Raw genomic sequence first — 25,738 nt, forward strand, 5'->3', positions numbered from 1 at the left:
TGAGGAATTATCAATGTTTAGAATATAATTCAAATGGATATGAAAGTGAAAACACATTGTCGGTATCGTGGTTTTAATCAGATAAGCGAAACTGAACCGACCGTTTCTGAAGAAAGAAAATAGAACAGTCGCCAATGAATTTATTGGATTTCCTCTTAAATAGAGGGGAGGAGGAAAGTAGTCGATAAAGCCCTCAAAAGAATGGGAACGCACAAGGAGTCAATGTACAGATAAAGAATCGGTCTCGCAACCAGGATTGGGTTATGAAGTCGATTACGCAAGGGGAAGGTATTAGCACCCCTCACGTTCATGGTACTCCATGGGAACCATTTAAGTTGTCTGTGTGCATGTGTATTTATCTTACTTATTGCTTTATTTTCAAAATGAGAGTGTGAAAGATTCTTATTTTGGGGTTTTTGTTATTGTGCTCGCCAAGGATTGGGGCTCTTGTGCCTACGTATCATTCATCGGGTCATGAAGAATCAGAGCTCCATAGTTCATATTAGAAAATGTTTATCGGTTGGTTGATTTTACCTTTGATAAAAGGGTTTTTGGTGTGATGCCCCTAGGCACAAAAATGAGTTTGATGGTTCGATGTTGATTTTACCTTGAAAAAAAGGGTTTACGGAAAAGATTGTTTCTTGAGTTTGATTATGAAAATGTTGTTTGATGTTGGATTAAGGGTTTATTGATTTGATTATGAAATTGGTGACGTACATGAATATTTACATGGTAACCAAGCATGAAAGTAAAGGGTCTCACTGTAAGGTAGCCCAAGATAAAACCTTGTGTGTGCAAAAGTGACCTAAGCTAACAAAGGATAATGGGCTTACAGAGCATGTCTCCCTAGGGTAGTGCCATGATGCCATTCTTACAACCAGAATGTAAGTTACAGATAAAATCCAAAGTTGAGGTAAAGTTTCAAAAGATAAGGGACAAGGTCTCCAAGAAATGTTCCTAAATGAAATCCTCTAAGTCCAAGATTGATTACAAGTGGAATGCATCTTTTTGGTCTTATAATTTTATCATGTTTTTGTTGTTTTTAATTGTATGATGATAATAAGTAAATAATAATGATAAATAGGCATGAGATATATATACAATGATGATGATAATGAGTACTTGAAAGTAAATTACAATGCAATATAATTCACATAAAATAAATCACAAGATAATATTAACAAGATCACAATAACAATGGTTAACAATATCAAAGTTAGTGAAGTATAGTTAGTGATTAGTAAGGACGTACAAAGTAAACATTTGAGGATTATCTATCCATAAGTCAAAGGACTAAAAATATGGCGCATCAAGGGATAGTTTATCATTGATGCAAAGTAATAAAGATGATCTTTGGTTAACTAATAATATATTTGAAACAATGAAAGTTATACAACCACAAGCCCATCTATCAACGATTTGACAAATGGAAGATTATTTCTCTCAATGATTACAAGTTAATAGGCGATCAAGGATTAATTTATGTACAATTTATATATATTAAAACATGGACGTTAGAGGGTTAGTAGTCAACGGTAGCAAGAAAAATCAAATGGATCCACAAGTTAGAAACGCAAACATATCTTCATCTATGCATCAAATGACTCAAGTATGGTTAATTATATGCAACTTATCAATAACTCAAAGTATCATGAATGATCCATTGATCATCCATTAAAAGATTTGAAGCATTGAAGGTTTTATCAAACCCTAAATAACCAAAGTCATGACCTAATAAATTTCATTAACCATCATCAATCAAGACATGAAAAGACAACAAAGAAAATCAAAATAAAATAAACCAATGGTGTAATAAAATAAAAGGGAGAAAAACAATGAGGGTGTGTTCACAAAATATTTTAATCAGAATAAAAATAACAGGTGAAAAAATAAAAATAAAATAGTTTAAAAATAAGAAAATGGTGAAAAGAAAGAAAAAGAAATAAAATGAAATGAGACCACTAGGGGTTGAACCCCTGACCTTAGGGTCATGGGGTCAACCCCCGTCCATTGGGCCGAGCGCCCTTTGGAGTTAGTCAGCACGCCCAGGAAAATAAATAATGAAACATAACACTAAATGCAAAGTGCGCGTAGAGCAGCTAATCAGAAGTTGCCAACGAATTTTTTCAAATTCAAATGCACAAAGGGACCATCGACTTCAACCTTCAACCATCAAAATCAAACTTCTGAAACTCTTGTTTTTGGAGGGAATCACTCATGGATTCAAGCTCCCCACACTTCATCGTTATCATCTCCACACTCATGAGCCATTAATTAGCTCTAAGTGTGGAGTATTTCTCAAGAATACAGACAAACAAATTGACCTAAAAATAAAATTAAATGGTGGATAATGGATAATCAAGCTTCATACCATGAGGTTAAGCATCAGTGAGGAATTTCGAGCAAAAGGGAAACTTGTTTGAGTGAAGGAGATGAGTGGAACTACCTTGTTAGAATCAAACTCAGATGGCAACTATGATGACCATGGATAGCTCAGATAAGGTGGTTGCAAGTGATGTTAGTGTTTAAGAAAGCTTAAATGATGTGGTGTGAAGGTTTCTAGGTGGTTATTTTGGATTGAATGGACTTACAAATCATAAAGTGTAACTCTATTTTTTATGGAGAAATATGGTTTTGAGGAAGAGTTTTTCTGGCTTGAAAATCTTGGGAAATGTATAGAATACCTTCCCCTATTTATATGGAAGGTGAGGGGAGTGTTTCGAGGGAGAATGAAGAGGTTTTGCTCAGAAAGTGGGTGAGGGTCGAAGCATGCTCAATTGAGACTTATGGAGGAAGTATTGATGTATTTATGACCAGGTTTCCCCTTCAACTCAGTTTGTTTTCGCCCTAGCATCAACAAGTAGGGACAAGGATGGTTGCATCAGAGTTGCGGTGGCCTTTTTTTTAACCATTTTGGTAAATTCTGACTTTTGCACATGACTCGGGTTTGATCACATGGGGCCTAATTCTGACCAAGTTGACTTGCAAACATGTCTTGTAGTGTTTTGGAATGTGTTTAGGGCCATAAGGGATCAATACAATGTGGTTTGGGGACTTAGAGCATCAAAATGCAAAATCTGATTGAATGTGGTCTGGTGTGTGCACCATGGTCAGTCAACAACTTTGAACTTGGGCCAAATGAAATTGGCTCGTGCATTTTGCATGAAACTTGTGCCAAATGTTCTTTAACATGCCTTTGATTATTTGAAAAAAGAACCAGGTCAAAAGGAGTTGTGTTTTGGAAATCGAAATGTTGTAAAGTGAGGGTCATGGCCATGATTCTAGGTCTGGCTAGGCGTCTTGACCAGCTTGGCCAATCCAAAAATTGAGGTCCTTACTCAATGAATTAGGTCTTGGATAATGAAACAAAGTTTAATAGAGATTCAATTTGGACATTTGTATCAAAGAAAATCTTGGAAATCTTGAAAGGTGAAAAAGTTATGGTTTTTGGATCAAATGGTAGGCCAATCTTATCAGAATGCGACCAACCAACATCACTTAGAAATGCAATTTTGAGATTTCTTGATTTTTTTAGGCACCATGATGCATGTTTTGAGATCATATGACATATCTTTATGGAAAATGAGTCTTGGTGCTTGGTGGGATGATTTTAGGTCAAGTCCATGGGTGAAATCAATGCATTGAAAGTTCAAAGTTTATGATCAAACCAAAGACTTGCGCCATGGATGAAGTGGATATTTGATTGATGAAATGTGATTGAAAATGACTTGAATTGAAGGTGAATGAAATTTTGAATGATGGGATGATCAAGTGAGGCAAGACATAGAATCAAAGGATGCATAAATTAGGGTTTCTTGGACCACAAGTTTGATCAAGAGCCATAGCCAGACAAATTTGGGTTTTAGGGTGAAAAAGGTGTACTGAGGTGATTCAAAGGGTTGTTGTATGAACAAAGTTTGGATATTAGGAGTCCTAAATGTTATGGTCAAGGCATAAAGTGAATGAGAATTAATACAAGCCATTAAGGATCAAGAACTAGGGTTGGGGTCCTTGGGTGACTAGATGAATCTTCACATGTCTTCAATGAGGGATCACCATCCAATTAGGGTTTTGGAGGTGAGGGAGTTGACTTGAGTGATCCTCCAAGGTCAAAGGAACTTGAGGATGAATATTAGGGTCAAGGTGGCTTGGGCACACCTCAACATGATCAAATGATCTTGAAGCCTCATAGATGAACCCCATGCCTTGAGTTTGTGTATCATTATGGGTGTAGATGCACATGAGATGATGTATAATGGATGTATGCTCATGTATTAGGGTTATGGAAGGTGATATGAAGGTAGGGTTAATTTGAGGGTATGATACACGCGCCAAAGCCAAATATTCAAATCAAATTGCTCATACTTCCAAAACCACCGTCCTCTACCATGCCGGAGGTAGCCTCTGGAGGTGTTGGCATGCCAAGACACAAATTACCACCATCACTAGAATCATAACACCATGCTCAGTTTAAATATGAGGTTAATTTCAGCAGAAACTCACTCTAATTGCCAAACCGATAGAATAACTCTAAAGAACCCTAATTGTTCCAAGTAAAATCAAATTACATTCATGAGGAATCAAAGCCCAAGAGGTTAGGGCTTTGATTCCTCCCTCCCTATTCTACATCGTAGTATCAAGAATCACAGGAAACACGAAGGACTTGAAATGTTACCATGTCGGAGAAGACAAACTGGAAACGAAGCTTAGGTACCTTCTTGAATCTCTTTCTCTTTTTTCCTTCACTTTCTTCTTCTTGTCTTCTTATTTCTGTTAAGCTCTTTGAATTTACTGGAATTGAGTGGAATTGAGAGGTTTGAGGATCAAATCAGAGGGAACTTGAGTGTGAAGGTTGAAGTTGAAGGTTGTTATGAATTGAGAGGTTGAGGTTGAAGATTGATGAAGATGATGAAGTGATGAATCCGAGGAAGAGTGAATTGAGAGTGTCAAGAGTGAATGAAGATTTTTTAGAGTGTGTAGAATCTGCAGTTGGAGTTGAATGATGATGAAGACTATATAGGTTGTTAGTTGGTGACCTAGGGATTGGTGAATTCTGTTAGGAATCAATTAGGATTGTAATTGAGTTTTGTGAACTCGAGGTAGTTAACTTTCTGTTATGGTGTTGAATGGTTATTGCAGTCTGTTAGATGATTTGGTGATGTTAGTTGGATGGTTGTAGGTTAGTTGGAATATGGTTTGCATTGGACTGTCATGGTTAATTGTTCTTTGGTAAGAGTGAAGTTTGCCTTATTTTTTTTGCTTGACCTATTTTTGCTGCTACATGATGTTTGAATTAATGGTTTGTAATGCCAATTATGCTTGTATCGATTTTGTGTTGTTATTGCTGATGATTTGTTGTTGCACTGCCCTGTATATTGAATGAATGATGGTTGTTGATTTGTTGAATTGCATACAACATGATTTCCTACCATATGATTATTAATTTCTTTGGTGTCATGATGCCTGGGTTATTGATCTGCTTGAATGGTTTGTTTATTTATCTTAAACGTATAGCAGGTTGTGATATGTTAGCTGCTATGGCGTTTGCATTGTTGGCCTTGTTTGTAACGCTATGTATTTGCTATGATGTGTTGTGCTGCAGCAGGCCTGTGGTGGACTAGTTATGCTTGGCATGATGGATGGAAATGTGTTAGGCCTAGTCATGTTGTATAATGGTTGTTTCGATATATGGCATTTGAATTGTTGTCTTGAAATATTTATGGTGATGGTAAGTGCATGCTATTTCTTGAACATATCACATGAATGATTGGTTTCTTTGGAATTGTATTGACATGGATAATGTGTGTTATGGTTTTATAGGATGGTATGCACACATGACCTATGGTCGGACATGGCTTGAAGAAAAATGACTTATGCTTGAAGAAACTAGTGAAAGCCACAAACCAAAGAATCATGGAACTTTGATGGATTATGGAAGAATGGGATAAGGGATTAGGGCTTAGGATGGTCAATGGTGGTTAGTTGACTTTGATCAACTGGTTGACCAAAAAGTCAACAGTTGACCAAAAGTCAACATAGGTAGAAAAGTAAAAAAAAATGTGTAATGACTTATGTATGGACATTTGTATGAATGAAGTGATATTTTGTTTTATGAAATGAATGGTATTGAAAATGAAATGAATTTGGATCATGAAAATGAACTTGAATAATCACATGACTTAGAAGAATCATGGTCTCTTTTCACATGTATATTTACTTCCAAAATCAAACTTAAAGCACCTTAAAACCATGAACATGAATGCATGGTGAAACAATGAATCATGTGACCTATGAATGCATGATGAAAAGAATGTGAATGAGACAAGACTTAAGTGAATGAGATAGACCTTAGCATGGACTTGACCAAGTGGACCAACAGACAAATGGATAAAACATGAATGAAACATGAACAAACTATGAACTATTCCATGCTAGAAATGACCAAATCAATTTCCATCCCATTCTATGAATCAATTGGAACTTGTAATGACATGGAGATGAACTTGGACCAATAAACACCATCAAGCAAAATATGAACATGTGAGACTTTGAAATGAACCCTAATCAAACCAATGAAACCTTCATAATGGACCATGAACAAGTGTGGTCTTGAATGGATCTTGATCATGCAAATGAACCAGATGAAATCTCAAACTTAGATGCACACATATTGGATGATAGTGCCACAATCATAAATTAGGGTTTGGTTTTGGTCATGGTGATACAAATGAGTCTTCAACCCTAGATGTACAAAAAAAGTATCAATTGGTGTAAACAAAGTATGGTTTAGCTTGGTTGAGACACCTCAATATGTTTAGAGACCCTATCTTTCATCAAGTACATACAACTATACCTTGAATCCATGATTCATGTCCTCTTGTCTTGAACAATGCCAATGTAAATGAAATGATTAAGTATGAATATATGCATGTGAATTAGGGCTATAAACCAGGTGAAAATTGTGAGGGGTAGGGTAAATTTTGGGGTATGATAGTTGCCCATATTTAATCTTCTTAGACCTGAATGTATAGATAGTAACGAATTCCAGACATTTGAGGTAGGAGGGGATTAAATACCAAAATATCAAAAAATTTGCCCACCGGGAACAAAGGAAATGAAATGTAAAAATAGGTCTTAGTGAATTGTTTACTAAGGATATGGAATGATAAATTGACTTTTGTACAGGGTGATCTGCTGGGGATTAGTTGAAATAATCTTGGCAGAAATGGGGTAGTTGTAAAAGAACATTAGGTATGTATGATTTATGCAATATGCTATGCATGTAGTATGATGCTTGATTTTAATTTTGCTTTTTGTAAGAGGTTTTTGAAAATGGTTTTCCAGGTGAAACCTGGGCTTTGGAGTGGTAGACAACTTCGCTGGGGATTGAAATGATTGGCCACACATGGAATGGGCTTTGAGATGAAGGGCCATATATAATCAGCACTTTGAAAGGGATTTTCCAGACAGGAACTGAGCTTTAAGAATATAGGCCAGACAGGTATTGGCCTTTGAAACATCATGTCAAATGGGGACTTTGTAGAAGGCACGAAAACCTCATGATGTCCCTCAGACACAACAACAGGGATGAATTTCTCGAAATATGGCTACTACTTCGGGACTTTCCAAACCTACACCAGGTGTTTCAAAACAATCGAGAAGGGAGTAGGTTATTCGTCCAGTCTCTTATTCTACATTTGAGATGCAATGTTTTGTTAAAGATAATCTTCTCAAGCAAAAGGCAATGAGAAGTTACGTAAGGTAAGTAAAAAGAGATATTTTTGGTAACCCTGCTGGGAATTCCAGGTAGGGATTTTATGAAGGTTCAACCGAGGTCGATTTTTAAGGATGCCAACAAGGATTGGGCTTTGAAGGGTGGCCAATAAATATTAGGCTCTATGACAAATGGCTAAATAAAGTATTTCGACTCTAATGGGAATAAATGGGGGCAAACGAAGTTTGGGCTTCACGGAGAAGAAGGGCTAAGCATGCAACTTAGGCTTCATGGATATGAAAGGGACAAATGATTAAGTTTGGGCTTGCTGGAGATGTAGGGCCAAATTCAACAGGATTTGGGATTTATAGATACGGAGGGCTAAGTACACAACTTAGGCTTAACGGAGAAGAAGAGCCAAATGCAACAGGATTTGGGTTTTATGGATATGAAGGGCTAAGCATGCAACTTAGGCTTAATGGACAAGAAGGGCTAAATGTAATAGGATTTGGGCTTTGCTGGTGAAGATAGGCTAAACATAAAGTTTAGGATTTACAGAGAAGAATGGTCAAGTGCAAGGTTTAGGATCTATAGGGGAAGATGGGTTAAACATAAAGTTTAGGCTTTATGGATTAGTCAAACAGAAGTTTGGGTTTTTAATGGGGATGGGCCAAATCTAACAATATTTGAGTTTGATGTGGAATAGGGGGGCCAAATCTAAAAATATTTGAGCTTGATGGGTATGCATGGCTAAACGCGAAGTTTAGGCTTTTTACTAAGGGTTGGCCAAACAAGAGTTTGGGCTTTAAGGATCGAGCGGGCTAAACAACAAGTTTAGGCCTCTGTGGGGAAAGGGGAATTGATCAAAGAAACAGTTCGGGCATAGAGGGCTAAACAAAACAGTTTAGGCTTTAAGTTGGGGAATTGGCCAAATACAAAGTTTTGGGCTTGAAAGGGTTAAACAAAAAGTTTAGGCTTGCTGGGGAGAGTGGCTAAACAACGGTTTAGGTTTAGAGGATATAAGGGGGGCTCAACAGTAAGGTTTGGGCTTCAAAGAGAACATCAGGGACTAAATAACAAGGTTTAGTCTTAAAGGAGACAGTGGCCAAACATAATTTGGGATTGAAAGGATATAGGGGGACAAAACAACAAGGTTTAGGATTGCTAGGGAGTTGGCCCAACACAAAGTTTGCATTCATATCATATGCATCATGAGGTCTCTTAGGCACCAAAGTTTGTTTCTAGATGTTGTTGTTTAAGTCTATTCTGCTGAGTTGATACAAATATTTTAACCTTCACATCCTCAACTAGAATGTCCTTAAATAAGGTAAGATGTAAGACCCCAATTTTGAGCCCTAAGATCCCTCATGTCATCTCATCATTTGCATTGGCTTTGGGATCACACCTTGGCATCCTCCTTACCCCTCATTTATTGGTTCTGTATTGGGAGACATCACCAAGCACATTTGATTGTATCATACTTTATTTTCTTTTGTTTACTAACCCAAATACCTAAAATGTGTCTATATATGTCTTTGTTTTCTTTTGTAGGTAGTGTATACATCCATATGTGCCATATCAAGCTCACAATTAGGGTTTGAGACCCCCAATGAAAAGAGATAAATCCAACAATGGTCCATAATGGTTCAAAATATCATATGTGTATCCCCATGTTCTTAACTTATCAATTTGGTCAAGAATTCATCAAGAGTTTGAAGTTTATTTTCCTTTGAAGCCCTAATTCATCTGGGTATCTTGTGTGACTTCCTCAGGAAGTTTCTTCAACAATTGGTCAAAGATATCAATGGATAATTTATTATGCATCACCTCAAGCATATATTATCCTCCATGAGTCCTAAAGATCAAGAGAACTTCAAGTTTCCCTATTGGTTCAAAGAAGTTGACCAAAGAAAGTCAACTAGTCAAAACTAGGGTTCCCTAGACCCTATCTCCTACAATTTGTATCATATGAAAATCGTACCAAGAGAAATGCTACTCCTTATGACATTACAAACAACTTTCATGTTGGCATCAAGAGCTAATTTAGCTTTCAAAGTCAGTTTTTTATGGTGAACGATTATAGGTCATTTTGTTTGTGCCCTAGTTAGGAGGTCAACTTCCCAGGACCATAACTTACTCAATGTTTATGATATTAAGTCCATCAAAGTTTAATGATCAATTTGAATATGTCTTATCCAACTTTTATTCTTTGAGAAATGGAAAATTCTACTTGCAAGGACATGTACCAAGAGGAAACATTATAGGTCATTTTGGGCCATTATCATTGAACAAGTAATTTTCCTCAAATTCTAAAATGAATAACTCCCTCATGCCAAATCCAAATGATGTCAAATTTGTGACTAAATTGAATAGTAATGAAAGAGCTATAACATTTATGAAGAAACTATTTTCATTTGAAGCTCATAATAAAAGTTATTCAAGGTAGAAGAAGTGGTCATTTGACTTGGGACTTAGAAAATTTTCAACCATGTTTGATTTCTCAAACTTCCACCTAAAACTTCATCATGATCAAAGCTCCACATGGAAAAATGTTCAACATCAAAGTTGTTCCCCTTGATGTCACCTTTCCAAGGTATCCAAGATCACTTTATTTGGACAAGAATTGAGGGACTTGCGCATGGTTCTTTTGTTGGGTTTGTTTTGGCAACATTTGAACTCAAATGATTATTTCCTTTTGCATGCTTGCATGTGATGACTTCAGTACCAAATGCACACGAATTAGGAGTGGATTGCATCATTGGTTGGGCCTAATTCAATGCCCATTCACCCATGCACAACTTGTAAAATGTGGCCAAAAATTCAAAAGGTGTGGAAATCAATTCACGAGCTTATAAATAGAAGAGCATTGTCTCAGAATTACATTCATATTGCCCAAGCCTTGCGAAGCCTTCTCAGAACCCTACTCCATAGAATTCCTTGAAGATTTATTTGAAATTAAGTTTGAATTTCACCTTCTATTTTAAGAATCAAACTCCAAGGATTCATTACCATTTTCACATCAATTGATAACTACAAGCATAAGGAGGAAGAATCAAGTGGATTCACATTGAGATCAAGCCAAATCACTGCTACCCGGAGGTGATTTTTCAAAACTTCAAGCCTTCGATTCTCACTCAATTCTCCTCTATTCTCTTTGATTATTGGTTGTCTGAAGTCCTACCAAAGTAGGCAACAAGATTGAATTGTTTTGAGGTCAAATCGAAGCAACTCAGATCGTGTACTTCAAAATTCAATTCCTCATATCTCTCAATATATGTGGAATTGGAGAAAATTGAGGCCAGATTCGAGCTCCTGAGCTTTTTCTCTTTAAAATAGTGTCCTTGCTTTTCATTTTATGATTGGTTAGGGTGGACCAGTCCGGTGAGGTCCACCGGAGAAGATGACCGGAGTTAGGGCTCCGGTGATGTGCTGGCATTGTCCAGACCATCTGATCATGAGTCCACGTTTTAATCTCAACCCTTCCTTTTAATTACCATCCATATGACCCATTGACTGAGGAGTATCGTGGGAAGCGCGTGCTTGGCCATCAGATTTTCTAATTTCTATTTTAATTCTGATTTTCCATTTAATTCCTTTATTTTGTTTAATTCATATAAATTTCATTTTTAATCCAAAAAACATGGGACTTTCACCAAAAATCTTAAAATACTTTCATCTTTCATATTTTGAATTAATTTTGATATTTTACATGAATTAAATGTTTTTTGGCTTATTTTTTATTGTTTTAAAATACTTCTGACTTTCCAAAAATTATGAAATTTTTTGTCTAAGGTCCTTTGACCTTGTTTGACCTAGGATAATTCCCTTGGCCATTTATTTGGTGTTTTGAAGGGATTTGAGGTTTTGTCTATTTAAAAATGCATTTTAATTCATTTTTAATTTGATTTTTAATTGAATAAATGTTTAAAAATTATGTTGAGCCAATTTTATGGTCTTGTGATGTTTGACTTTCTGTTTTGGCCTTGGTCATGGTTGATTTGACTTTTGTTTGATCAATACCGTTGGATATAGAGGATTGATGAAATGTACATTTCATCTCCCAAAATGAATGGATGGTATTGATCTGATAAAATTCCTGTCATGATCAATTTGGGTTTCTATTTTCCCCTTCCCTCTTCATCTTCATCCATATTCTTCCCCAATCCTTAATTTGACCAATGATTTCTCTAATGTCTAATACTAGTTGATTAATTTATGACCTTGTGTCAGATGAATCAACACAAGTCGGTGTAGCGGTAAATTCATGATCATCAAGCTATGGATAAGCTAGACATCAAATAACAAGAGTCGCCACCGCGCTTTATTGTTTCCAAGGGAAAAGGGAAAAAGTACGAACAAAACCCAAAAGTAAGAAGTTTTCAAATCAAAAATAATAAAATGTAAGAGATTACAGGTAAGGGGGTTGATTACACAGAGGGAAGGTGTTAGTGTCGCATTACGCGAAAAACCGGCGGGAAACGAAGAACAACAGAGCCGCCACCGTGCGTTATTTATCCCAAAAGAGGGAAAGGAAACGCTCAGAGTAAACCTGGAAAAGACATGGTCTCGCGACCAAAGAGAATGGGTTCGGGAGTCGGTTATGCGAAGGGAAGGTATTAGCACCCCTACGCATCCGTCGTACTCGACGGGATCCACGCACAAAAGGAAGGAAAAATGGTTGCTAAAACACTGCTCAAACACACACACACACTGGCTGAAAGAGACACAAGAAAACTGACTGAAACTGACTCGGCAGGATACCGCATCCTGGGCCTACTTAGTCTATCAGGCATAGACATCAGAGTCGAAGTAGTTCGGACTGGGGAAACGACACATGCTCGCTAGGATATCGCCTCCTATGCATACGTATCTCCTTGGACGAAGGAGAATCAGAGCATTCGTAGCTCGGTTGACACGCACACAAACAAAAACAGGCAAAGGCAAACATGGAGCCCGAATGCCAATCGATGGACTTACATCAGCTTCCAAACCAAAACACACACAAACACTGGAACCCGAATGCCACTCGATGGACTTACATCAGCTTCCAAGCACACAACAACATAACAAGTTAATAGGGAGTCGGGGACTCGAGCCTATAACTGTCAAGCACACACCCAAACAAACAGACAACAAGTTACTAAGGAGTCAGGCACTCGAGCCTAGCAACTGTCAAACAACTCACGCAAAAAGGAAAAAAAGCGCCCGGAGAGATCAGCTCATCTCCTGCCTACGTACCTCATCTGGTATGAGGATCAGGGCGACGTAGTTCCCCTACGTAGGGAAAAAGGACTAGCCTAACCAGATAACAGAGGGAGACACAACACTAGGGAGACTACGACTCGAGCCTAGATGTTGTCATGCAAAGTCGTCCCTAAGTTAAGGTTTCTAGCTAACTTGCACAGGAAGCAAGCCTATCCTAAACATGACTTGCACAGGAAGCAAGCCACACCTAACCTAACTTGCACAGGAAGCAAGGGTCTCGATTGCAACTAGGGCAAGAGAAAGGGGAGGTCTCAATCGCAACGAGGGCGAGAGAAAAGAATTAGTGTTAGTTGTTAGTCAAACTCGACAAGACATCGCATCTCGTGCCTACGTATCTCATCTGGACATGAGAATCAGAGTTGCCGTAGTTCGGCTAAACTATTACTGTTGGTTCGTGTTTTTTAAGTGGACAACGTCACTGCGCAATCTACCTGATGCTCGACCTTTGGAGACTTACTCACCTGTAGTAGAAGGAGTTAACGTATCCTTAAGAGAGGATAATGTTTGTTTGTGTTTTAAGAAAGCACAAGCAAGAAAGGAAGTCCTATACGAAGGAACCGTGCTACCTTAATTGACATGCAAACGAGACTACGCGGAGTCTAACAAACCTAGGGGATACAATCACACCACACAAGCACATACAGCATGAAATAAACACACCAACAAGGGGCTCAAACATCAAGGCTAGGTTTTAGTCGAGGGGTCATATCAACCTCAACAAACAAACCACTGGAACTGGGTAGTGTTAGCTCTTAACCTTGCCATTGAGGGGCTAAGGTGAAGCAGATGAAAGGTGAGTGAAGATAACACTTCACAGCTCTTATCCCTGGCCTGGGAGAGCTTAAGACAAGAATGTGTTGGTTCAGAAAGTGGGAACCCTTCTACACATTTGATACTGACTCAACTGTACAATTGTACAAGATCTTGGGTTTGTATCTGCAATGCATCAACACAGTGGTGTGAGCAAAGCAGATGACACACAGAATAACAGGGGATAGGTTGCATATCCCTTGGATTCTGCCAATTGCCTCTTCACTTAGGAGGTCTTTGACTATGTACAGGGACAAATTGTAAACATACACAGACATTGCCTCTTAAGGAGGACTTCAGACAGTTGCCTGGCCAAGTAACAGGCCAGGTCTTCCAGACTACATGAAGATGAGAAATATACCTCAATGCAAATTGCTTATACAAGCAAAGCAAAGCAAAAGTTCACAAGGAACTGAGCAACTAAAAGCACCTGAAATAGTCAAGCAGACATTAGTATACAACTTCAAACAAAGCAAAAAGAAACAGACATCAACAGTTAACCAGAAGCAAATGGATGTGCAAGGCATAAGGCTTAAGGCATGTGAGCCAAGCCACCTACAAAACAAACAAGTTAAACAATGATATTCAAGAAAGCTCAATCAAAAAGAAATTGGCCTCATTGGTCATTTGTTGGTCAACCTGAAAACACAAGCTCAAAAGTGAGTAACAGGACCACTAGGGAAAGCCTAGGGTCAAAAGAAAATGAAAAAGTCAAAACAGCAAAGGGCAAGCATTCAAAATCATGTTTAATCAATCAAGAAACAATTCCAATTGGGTTCATGTTCATATCATGCATCATCATCATTTCATAAGCAAAAGAAGTCAAAGCATGGCAAATGAGAGCTCATAGAAGTCAACAGAAAGTATTGCATCAAAAGTCAACTCAAACATTTCCAAAAATCACCAAATAAATCATGATCAATCCTAACACATAGCATGGTAATCATGTCAAATTTCATCCCATTTGGACAAGTGGAAAGCAGTCAATGAAAATCAGAAAGCCAAAGCAATTTTGAACATGCTCAAAGAAGTCAACCAAACATGCATCAACTTAGAAAAATCATAAGTCAGAGATGGTGTATGATAAATGAATGGGACTAAAACCATGGCAAAGATGAGGATGTCTAGTTATCTCATGTAAAATTTCATGTCCATCTAATAAAGTATGAGCATTTCACCAAACAAATGGGCACATGTATCACATAAGGTCAACATTTTGGTCAAACAGGGGAGAAAATCTCAAACAAATGGAAAATGGCACAAATAATTCCAAGAAAAATCATGTGCAAACTAGACATACAAGAGTAGGTTCATGTAAAAGTTCACATCAAATTGAGGTCAGGAAGCATGATAAAGAAAATCATGAAATTACACATCATTGGTGTGACACAAATTGTCACACCCTAATTCAAAAATTCATAACTTAAAATCCAGATATGATAAATTCACAAACTCTACATCAACATAACCATGAATGTGTCTAGTTTATGCACAAAAAATTTCAGATCAAATGGATAATGCATGACTATTTCACAAAGGATTTGGCAAAGGGTACAAAATATGCATACATGAACAAAACCCTAATACTATTTAAAATTCGACCATCCAAAAAATCAGCAAAAATCATGATAAAATAATAGAGATCAATATGAACACAATGCAGAAATTCCCATGAAATTTGGGTTTAAAATGAATGAGTTGTGATTTTTGTAAGATTGTGTAACAAAGTGAAATAAATATTGAGAAATAAAAATGAATTAATTTAAATAAAAGGAACTGATGGCATTATGGTAATTCGGGGGGAAATTAAATGAAACGGTGCGTATGGTTTAGCAGCGTGTCACATGGTGATTTGGCATGGCAGTGGAATAATGTTCATGCAGACGCGGGTTCCAGCAGACAACATGCATTTTCTGGGTTCATGGAAAATTAGGGTTTCAAATGGAACAGTGGACATCATCATCTCTTTCATTCAATCGAAAAAAAACAAAATGCCCAGAAACAACAATTAAGCATACTATCATGTTCAGCAAACAACATATAGCAATCGACTAAACACGATTTTCTGGAAAATGGCCATTAGGGTTCGTTACAGTACTCATCTTCTTCACCAAATTCGTTTCAATTTTTTTTCAGAAATGGCAAAACAACATATCAATAGAACCAACAAGCAGTGTACATCATGAATCTAAGCATCATTTGAATTAAATCGACCTAACAAGAGAGCAGCAAGCAAGAACATGTTCATGTAGTAAACTTTAAATCCATGTAAATCAGTGAATACTCAACCATTTCATGCAATCCAAAGCCCATTAGAATCAGCAAAGCGAGATCTATCCTAAGCACCTCATGATTTTGGAAATAGAGAGAGTCGAAAACTTACTTGTTCTTGAAGAAATTCGTGAAACAGCGATGATTTGAATGTTTTGGCTTGAAACATGTGCTTTGACAGTTCCCAGGAGGTGAATGGTGAAGGGTGTTTAGCTCAGAAATCTTTGCAATAGCTCAACTCGAATCTTGCCATGGAAGAACTTGGAGAAAACAGAACATGAAGATGCTGTTCCAGTTGGTGTTTGAAGGTTGAAACCAGCTCACAATGGTGTATGGATGGTGAAGCAACAATGGCAAGGTCCAAATCTCTTGAGGTTTTTGCAGATTTTTGAAAATGACCAAAGATGAAGTTTTGAGAGAGTGAGAGAAAACTCTTCTTTCTGTGGCTGCTAGGGCTTTGGCAAGGCAGAAAAATGATGTTATATACTTCTGTTTTAACTTTCCTAATGAAGTGCTAATCAAGTTTAGCTCAAATGAAGCATTTGGCCATTTTGCTAATTTTCATCCAAATGGTAAGGAGGTGCATGCTCTGCACGAATTTGGGCTTTGGGCAAGTTCCAAATATCATTTCAAACAAGTTCCAATTGGCCAAATGGTTTAAAAATGCTTAATTCAAAAACTCAAATTTTTACTACACTTGAAAATAAACATGTAAGTTCAAAAAGGGCCATTTTGATCCATAGATTTTTGGTACATGAAAGTTACATTTTTGGAAAGAGGAGGTTAAATATGACTTGTTGGAAAAAACCTCACCAAATTTGGCCAAATGGTTTGAGAGATATGGCCTTTTGAAGTTCAAGAATTTTTGAAAATGAATTGATCATATCTTGCCAACCATACATGGGAATTGAGAGTTCTTGGACTTTTTGGAAATGGGAGAACAAGATCTTCAACTTTCATGTTGGGAAAAAATTCATTTGAAGCTTGTATCATGATGTAAGTTTGGGATCAAGAAGTTTCCATTTTTGGCAGTTAAAATTACAGGTCCAGTTTCTATTTTTGGAAATTTCTGATTTCGCTTCAAATTCTTCAATGATATTGTTTGCCATGATATATGAGGCCTATTTGGACATGAATAAGCTCTCTCAAACCAAATCCATCCATCAAAACCATAAAATCAACCACAGTTGACCAAGTTTGACTTTCTAGGGTTTCTGACTGATTGTGCCTTGACTGATGACCTCTGAGCCTCCTATCTTTGACTTAAACACTTCAAATGGACCTCCAAGTCATGTGAACATGTTGGACCAACCCTAGGGCCTTGGCTCCTTGAGAAACACACTTGCTTGCTTGGTTGACTGATCTCCTGATCAGTTTGACCTAATTCTTCTGACTGGCTTGCACTTGAGGCAAATGGGACAATGCAATGCTATGCAGTGGACCATGTTATGCTATGACCTAATATGAGAATGTATGTACAATGATAGGTGCAAATTTGAGGTGCTACAGCTGCCCCTATTCAATCAGCTGGGAACCCGAACGGATGATAGCAGCGGCCGTCAGACTTTCAGGGTAAACAGGGATTGAATACCAAGAACCGTAGAATTTGCACAATACAGGGATCCAACACTGGAAACGTCCACTGGGATTTGATACTTATTACTGGGTATTTTATTTTATTTTATTTTATTTTATTTTATTTTATTTTATTTTATTTTATTTTATTTTATTTTTTTTTTTCAAAGGGTACGGCCACATCCAGACATCACAACGATGATGAATGGGAAAAGAAATCACAACTAGATGCCGACGGACAACTAGGAAAAACTCAACGTTTACCAGGACCAACGGAGAGGTAACCAGACATTGATGAATGACTGGAAAAGATACAACCATACGTCAACGGACGAAATGGGAAAAACTCAACGTTTACCAAGACCAACGGAGAGGTAACCAACTGGGGACGACCAGGAAAAACTCGACGTTTACCAAGACCAACGGAGAGGTAAGCAACTGGGGACGACCAGGAAAAACTCGACGTTTACCAAGACCAACGGAGAGGTAAGCAACTAGGGACGACCAGGAAAAACTCGACGTTTACCAAGACCAACGGAGAGGTAAGCAACTGGGGACGACCAGGAAAAACTCGATGTTTATCGACACCAACGGAGAGGAGAACAACTGGGGACGACCAGGAAAACTCGACCAGACGTCAACGGACGAAAGGGAGAAGCTCGACGTTTATCGACACCAACGGAGAAGGAGAATCAACTGGGGACGACCAGGAAAACTCGACCAGACGTCAACGGACGAAAGGGAGAAGCTCGACGTTTATCGACACCAACGGAGAAGGAGAATCAACTGGGGACGACCAGGAAAACTCGACCAGACGTCAACGGACGAAAGGGAGACTCGACCAGACATTAATGAATGACTGGGAAGGGGTATACAATCAGACGTCAACGGACGAATGAGAGGTAAGCAACGGAGAGGTAAGCAACTAGGGATGCAGATGTCGGTCTGCTACGGAAACTCGTCCAATCCACTGGTAGGATAAACTCTGCTGGAGAGATAAATGTTACTCCACTAGGGACGACCCAACCAATCCATATGTAGGAGAATCACTGCTGGAGATGTAATTCATTGAAACCCGCTCCGCTCGGGGAAGACTTAAACAATCCATAGCTAGGAGAATAAATCTGTCTGGGAAAAGAACTGCTGGAGAAACGCTCACAGGTGACGACCTGCACAACGAAATAACAGATGCCCCAGGGGATATGGACAAGATACGCTCAAGTGTCCTCAACATTTAGAATGATTTTCAAATGTTTTAATCTTTCTGCACGCCATTGTTTAGCCTTCATGTTTTTAGATGCAATGTTTATCAAAAATTCGGACGTTTTTGCAAACAAAACAGTAAAAGTAAAAACAAAAGAGCAATTTATCTGAATAACGACTTTTATTGATTGAAAATGTGCCTGAAAAGGCAAATACATTGGGAAGCAATTCCTAGAAAGAGGTAATTGCGCACAAAAGGAAAATAAACTATCCTAATGGCAATGTGAACACGGCATCCACTGTTTCCCAACTCTGTTATAACTCATAGATCATCAATTTTCCTCCCAACTCCTTGCTTTCTGAGAAGACTGACTGGACTGATCACATCTTTCGAGATGGTAGCTGACGAAGCGCGATGAAGTACAGATAACTCAGACTGTAGTCTTCGCTTTAATCCCTCTTTTGGCTGGATCGCCCTTTCAGGTTTTCAATCCACCGGGATACCCATTTTTGCCTAAGCCGCCCTTGCGGGTTTTCGACTTACCGGGTGTACAATTTTTTCATTTTTATCCCTAACTTTTGCCCGAACCTTTTCTTTCTGTTTTTTGGTTCGCCGGGATGCCCATTTTTGCCTGGACTCTTTTATTCTTTTTGTCCAGCGGGTCAATTTATGCGAAGTATTTTTTGACTACGTCTGAGTTAACAGGGGAAGGAAAATCTTCACCATCCATAGTTGTAAGCAACAAAGCTCCACCGGAGAAGACCTTCTTCACAACATATGGACCTTCATAATTAGGAGTCCACTTGCCCCTGTTATCTGTACCGGGAGGAAGGATCCTCTTCAAAACTAGATCACCAGTTTGAAATGTCCGAGGACGCACTTTCTGATCAAAGGCTCGCTTCATCCTTCTCTGGTATAACTGCCCATGGCACACAGCTGCTAACCGTCTCTCTTCGATAAGGCTTAACTCATTAAACCTTGTACGAATCCACTCGGCTTCGTCCAGCTTGACATCCAATAATACCCTTAGAGAAGGGATCTCCACTTCAACAGGCAGGACTGCCTCCATGCCATATACAAGGGAGTAGGGGGTTGCCCCGGTCGACGTACGTACTGAGGTACGGTACCCATGCAAAGCGAAAGGCAGCATCTCGTGCCAATCTTTGTACGTGACGACCATCTTCTGCACAATCTTCTTGATATTCTTGTTAGCTGCCTCTACAGCACCATTCATCTTTGGTCTGTAAGGAGAAGAATTGTGATGTTCGATCTTGAAATCTTTGCAAAGCTCTTTCATCATCTTGTTGTTGAGATTCGAACCATTATCAGTGATGATTCTCTCAGGGACTCCATAACGACAGATGATTTCTTTCTTGATGAACCGGGCAACCACTTGTTTGGTGACGTTAGCATAAGAAGCTGCTTCTACCCATTTGGTGAAGTAATCAATCGCGACCAAGATGAAGCGATGTCCATTCGAAGCAGTGGGCTCAATCTTCCCAATCATGTCAATGCCCTACATGGCGAACGGCCAAGGCGAGTTCATGACATTCAACGGGCTTGGTGGTACATGCACCTTATCAGCATAGATTTGACACTTATGGCATTTCCGAGCATATTTGAAACAATCGGATTCCATAGTCATCCAGTAATATCCGGCTCTCAGCAATTTCTTGGACATTGCGTGACCCCCAGCATGGGTACCAAACGAACCCTCGTGCACTTCTTGCATTAACATGTCTGCTTCGTGTCTATCCACGCATCTGAGCAAGACCATGTCAAAGTTTCTCTTATACAGTACGCCATCCTGATTCAGATAAAAGCTTCCAGCTAGCCTTCTCAGGGTCTTCTTATCATTCTTCGACGCACCCTCAGGATACTCTTGAGTCTTGAGGAAGTTCTTGATGTCATAGTACCACGGTTTCTCGTCAATAGCAACAACTAACTCGGCTGCAAACACATATGCAGGCCTCTCGAGTCGATTCACCGCAACATGTGGCACATGATTCCACCAATGAACTTTTATCATGGAAGATAAAGTAGCCAAAGCATCAGCCATTTGATTCTCATCCCGAGGGACATGATACAACTTCACCTTCTTGAAGAACGTCAGTATTCTTCTGGTGTAATCTCTATACGGAATCAAATGTGGCTGGTTTGTATTCCAATCTCCATTGACCTGATTGATCACTAGAGCAGAATCTCCAAAAATGTCAAGTGTTTTGATCCTCAGATCAATGGCTTCTTCTATCCCCATGATACAAGCCTCGTACTCAGCTTCGTTGTTGGTGACGTCAAAAGTCAATCTGGCAGAGAAAGGTATATGAGCACCTTTGGGATTGATCAACACTGCCCCAACACCATTACCATTCATATTCACAGCCCCATCAAACATCAGTGTCCACTTGTCATCAGGATCCGGTCCTTCCTCGACAAGCGGCTCTTCACAGTCTTTCATCTTCAGATACATGATGTCTTCATCAGGGAATTCAAACGTCATAGGCTGATAGTCGTCAATCGGTTGCTCGGCAAGGTAGTCTGACAGAATACTACCTTTGATGGCCTTCTGTGACGTGTACTGAATATCATATTCTGTTAAAATCATCTGCCAACGGGCAACACGTCCGGTGAGAGCCGGCTTCTCAAAGATGTACTTTACTGGATCCATCTTAGAAATCAACAGAGTAGTATGGTTCAACATATACTGCCTTAGTCGGCGAGCAGCCCAGGCCAAAGCACAGCAAGTTTTCTCGAGCAGTGAATATCTTGTTTCACAGTCGGTAAACTTTTTGCTTAGGTAGTATATGGCATGCTCTTTTCGACCAGACTCGTCATGCTGTCCCAATACACACCCCATTGAAGTCTCGGTGACTGATAGGTACATTATCAATGGCCTCCCTGGAACTGGAGGAATCAGGATTGGAGGGTTCTGTAAATATTCTTTGATTTTGTCAAAAGCTCTCTGACAGTCATCATTCCATTTAATCGCCTGATTCTTTCTAAGCAGTTTGAAAATTGGTTCACATGTGGCAGTTAGATGAGATATGAACCTTGCAATGTAATTCAATCTCCCTAAAAACCCACGGACTTGCTTTTCCGTTTTTGGTTCAGGCATCTCTTGAATAGCTTTGACTTTAGCTGGATCAACCTCAATCCCTTTTTCACTGACAATGAAGCCTAAAAGCTTCCCTGATCTCACCCCAAACGTACACTTGTTCGGATTCAGCCTCAGTTTGAATTTGACCAGTCTGTCAAACAACTTCTGCAAATTTACCAAGTGCTCCTCTTCTGTCCGCGACTTTGCAATCATATCATCCACGTACACTTCAATTTCTTTGTGCATCATGTCATGAAAGAGAGTCGTCATTGCCCTCTGATAGGTAGCACCGACATTCTTCAGCCCAAATGGCATCACTTTGTAGCAGAACGTGCCCCAAGGTGTAATGAATGTCGTCTTTTCCATGTCCTCTGGCGCCATCTTGATCTGGTTATAGCCTGAGAAACCGTCCATGAAAGAGAATACCGAGGATTGAGCCGTATTATCAACCAATACATCAATGTGAGGTAATGGGAAATCATCTTTCGGACTCGCCCTATTCAGATCCCGGTAATCGACACACATTCTGACTTTGCCATCCTTCTTCGGCACGGGAACAATGTTGGCAACCCACGGCGGGTAATTTGTAACAGCCAGAAAACCTGCATCCCACTGCTTCTGAACCTCTTCCTTGATCTTGACAGCCATATCAGGACTAGTTCTGCGAAGCTTCTGTTTAACTGAAGGACACTCTTCTCTAAGAGGTAACCGATGCACCACAATGTCCGTATCCAACCCAGGCATGTCTTGATATGTCCAGGCGAATATTTCCACATATTCTCTTAGCATCTCAATTAGCCTCCTCTTGACAGAGTCTTCTAAAGCAGCCCCAATCTTGATCTCTCTTCTGGCGTCCTCAGTACCCAGATTAACAATCTCCAACTCTTCCTGATGAGGTTGGATGACCCTTTCCTCTTGCTTCAGTAGTCTGACCAATTCTGCAGGGAGTTCACAGTCTTCCTCACTCTCCTCTTCAGCTTGGTAGATGGGATTATCAAAATCATATGGAGCCATAACATAGTCGCTCACAGTGGATGCCAAAATATCACTTCTGCATGTTTAATGTTTTGTTTTTAGAAAAAGATTTCAATAAAGTCACAAAAAACAAAAACATTGCCATTTTTATTGTTTTGAAAAAGTGAAAAACAAAAAATAGAAAGACAAAGATCTCAAAATTTGATTGCAAAACGTCCTTTATTTATGATAATCATTTAAACATGATGAGGCCCTACAATGAACCACTACGCCTTGGGCAGAACGTAGGGTTTTCATGCAAAATGAAAAAACAAAGGAAAATTACTCTGTCAGTAGAGTAAATTGGACCACTTCTTCAGCTGTCCAGTTGTTGATAGATTCGCCTGGTGCACAAGGGCGGACCCAGACGTCCAAATCACAGTCACTGCCTTCACCCTCAGTAGCAAAGACATCTCCATGGTTCATCAGCCCAGCGCTGGTAAAGGTGCTCGGACCTGCTTGTACGCTCTGCTCTGCTTGGAGAGGCTCGTACCCGATACCGAACTTGTCTTCCTTGATAGGCAAGTCAACCATCTTGCCCCAGCCCTCAGCTCTACCGGAGTCAACCACCTCCTTGGCTTGCTTGTAGGACGCAATCGAAGCACCAGGCTTCCTCTGCTAAGCACAAGCTACTCCCTCTAAAGCCACGGTCTCAAATGCCTGGCACAGGGTTTCATGGATCTCACCATCTACCTCAACATACTTGAATGAGGAGAGATGACTCTCCAGAATTTCTTCTTCACCACACACGGTCACAATCTGACCGTTCCAGACATATTTGAGTTTTTGGTGGAGAGTCGACGAGACTGCTCCAGCGGCATGTATCCACGGACGTCCCAACAGACAGCTATAAGCAGGCTGAATGTCCATAACATAGAACACGATGTCGAAAACTTCCGGACCTATCTTTACCGGTAAAGTGACTTCACCAAACACAGACCGTTTGGATCCGTCAAAGGCACGCACAATAAGGTCACTGGGAGTGAGCACGACTCCCTCGACATCGATCTTCTTCAATATCTGCTTGGGTAGGACATTCAGGGACGACCCGGTGTCTACCAATACGTGAGATAAAACAGCACCTTTGCACTCCATAGTGATGTGCAAGGCTTTGTTATGATTACGTCCCTCAGGCGTTAGGTCTAGGTCAGTGAAACCTACACCATGCCTGGTGCTCACGTTGTCTAGTACACCCTCCAACTGGTTGACGGATATCTCTTGCGGGACGTAGGCCATGTTCAGCATCTTCAACAAAGCGTCCCGGTGTGCCTCAGAGCACAATAGCAAAGAGAGTATTGAAATCTTGGACGGAGTTTGGTTGAGCTGATCTACAATCTTGTAGTCACTCTTCTTAATGATCTTCATAAATTCTTCCACGTCCTTTTCAAAAGAACCCTCAGCCTCCTTCTGAGCCGGTTCCTCGTCAACCACAGCTTGTTTACCCTTAGCCCTTACGGATGCTTCAGCATTAGCATCTCTCAATGGCTGAGGAGCAAACAGTCGTCCACTCCTGGTAAAACCTCCTGGTCCTCCGACATTGTCCACCACAGGACTTGTAACCACGGGATTTCTTACCGGAGCACTGATTGTTACTGGCGCTTGCACTGCTGGCCTCGTCTAGTTAACAGCCCTCTGATCACTGCGATAGGCGTTGTCATACCTCCACGGAACAACCCTACTATTTTCAACTCGTCCTCTGCCAGACGCTACAATAGTGGTTGGTGCACTGATGGTTACCGAAGCAGGAATGGTAACTGGAGTACTGCTTGTTGTCGGTGCACTGACAGCCCCTCGTCCTCGTCCTTCAGACGGCTTGAAATAAATGGTGACAGTAGACACTGACCCATTATCTTTAACAGCCCGGCTGAACTGGAGACAACCTTCATCAATTAGTCTCTGAATCCCAGCTTTCAGCTGGTTACACCCATTAACAGTTTCTGAACAACCCAAACAATCTTCATTACAACCTGGGTCAACACCCCCCTTCAGCAGACGGCCCTTGACTACTAGCAAAGAAGTCTGAACATCTTCAACATTTACAATCAAATCTTCAGCCTCTCCTCCTTCAACATTGTTCACCCTATGCCCGCCATGCTGAAGCATAGGATTGTTCACTACGTTTGGCACTGGAGCAAAGTTGATCGCTTTAGCATCGATCAAGTCTTGAACTTTATGTTGCAGAGCTCGGCATCTCTCAGTATGATGGCCTGGTGCCCCAGAATGAAAGTCACAGCGAACGTTCGCATCATACCCAAGCGGCAATACTGTTGGAGTAGCCATTGTACGCAACTCCACGAAACCCAATCTGAGCAACTCAGGCAAAAGCTCAGCATACGTCATGGGTAACGGGTCAAATCTTCTATTAGACTGCAGACCCTGTCTCGGCTGATAGGGACGTTGTTGTTGTTGTTGTGGTTGTTGTTGTGGTTGTTGTGGTTGTTGAACCCTTTGTTGTTGTTGACGAGGCTGAGGTGCAGGAATAGTCACTGCAGCCACCGGACGATATTGATCTCTGTTTGCACTTGCTCTGTACACACCCCCTCTATGTTGTACAGCATTGGTCTCTCCTTCTCTGCGGCGAGGTGCCCCAGAGAAGGGTTTCTTCGAGGATGACGAAGAACCCGCATCATGAATCCTCCCAGCTTTGATTAAACTTTCAGTTCTTTCGCCACAGATGACGACGTCAGAAAAACTTCCGAATGGGCAACTTCCCATCCGGTCCATATACACGCCTTGCAGAGTGCTGATAAACATGTCAGTCAACTCCCTTTCCAGCATAGGGGGTTGA

The sequence above is a fragment of the Lathyrus oleraceus genome, chromosome 4 (genome assembly GCF_024323335.1).
Source record: "Lathyrus oleraceus cultivar Zhongwan6 chromosome 4, CAAS_Psat_ZW6_1.0, whole genome shotgun sequence".
Lineage (NCBI taxonomy): Eukaryota > Viridiplantae > Streptophyta > Magnoliopsida > Fabales > Fabaceae > Lathyrus > Lathyrus oleraceus.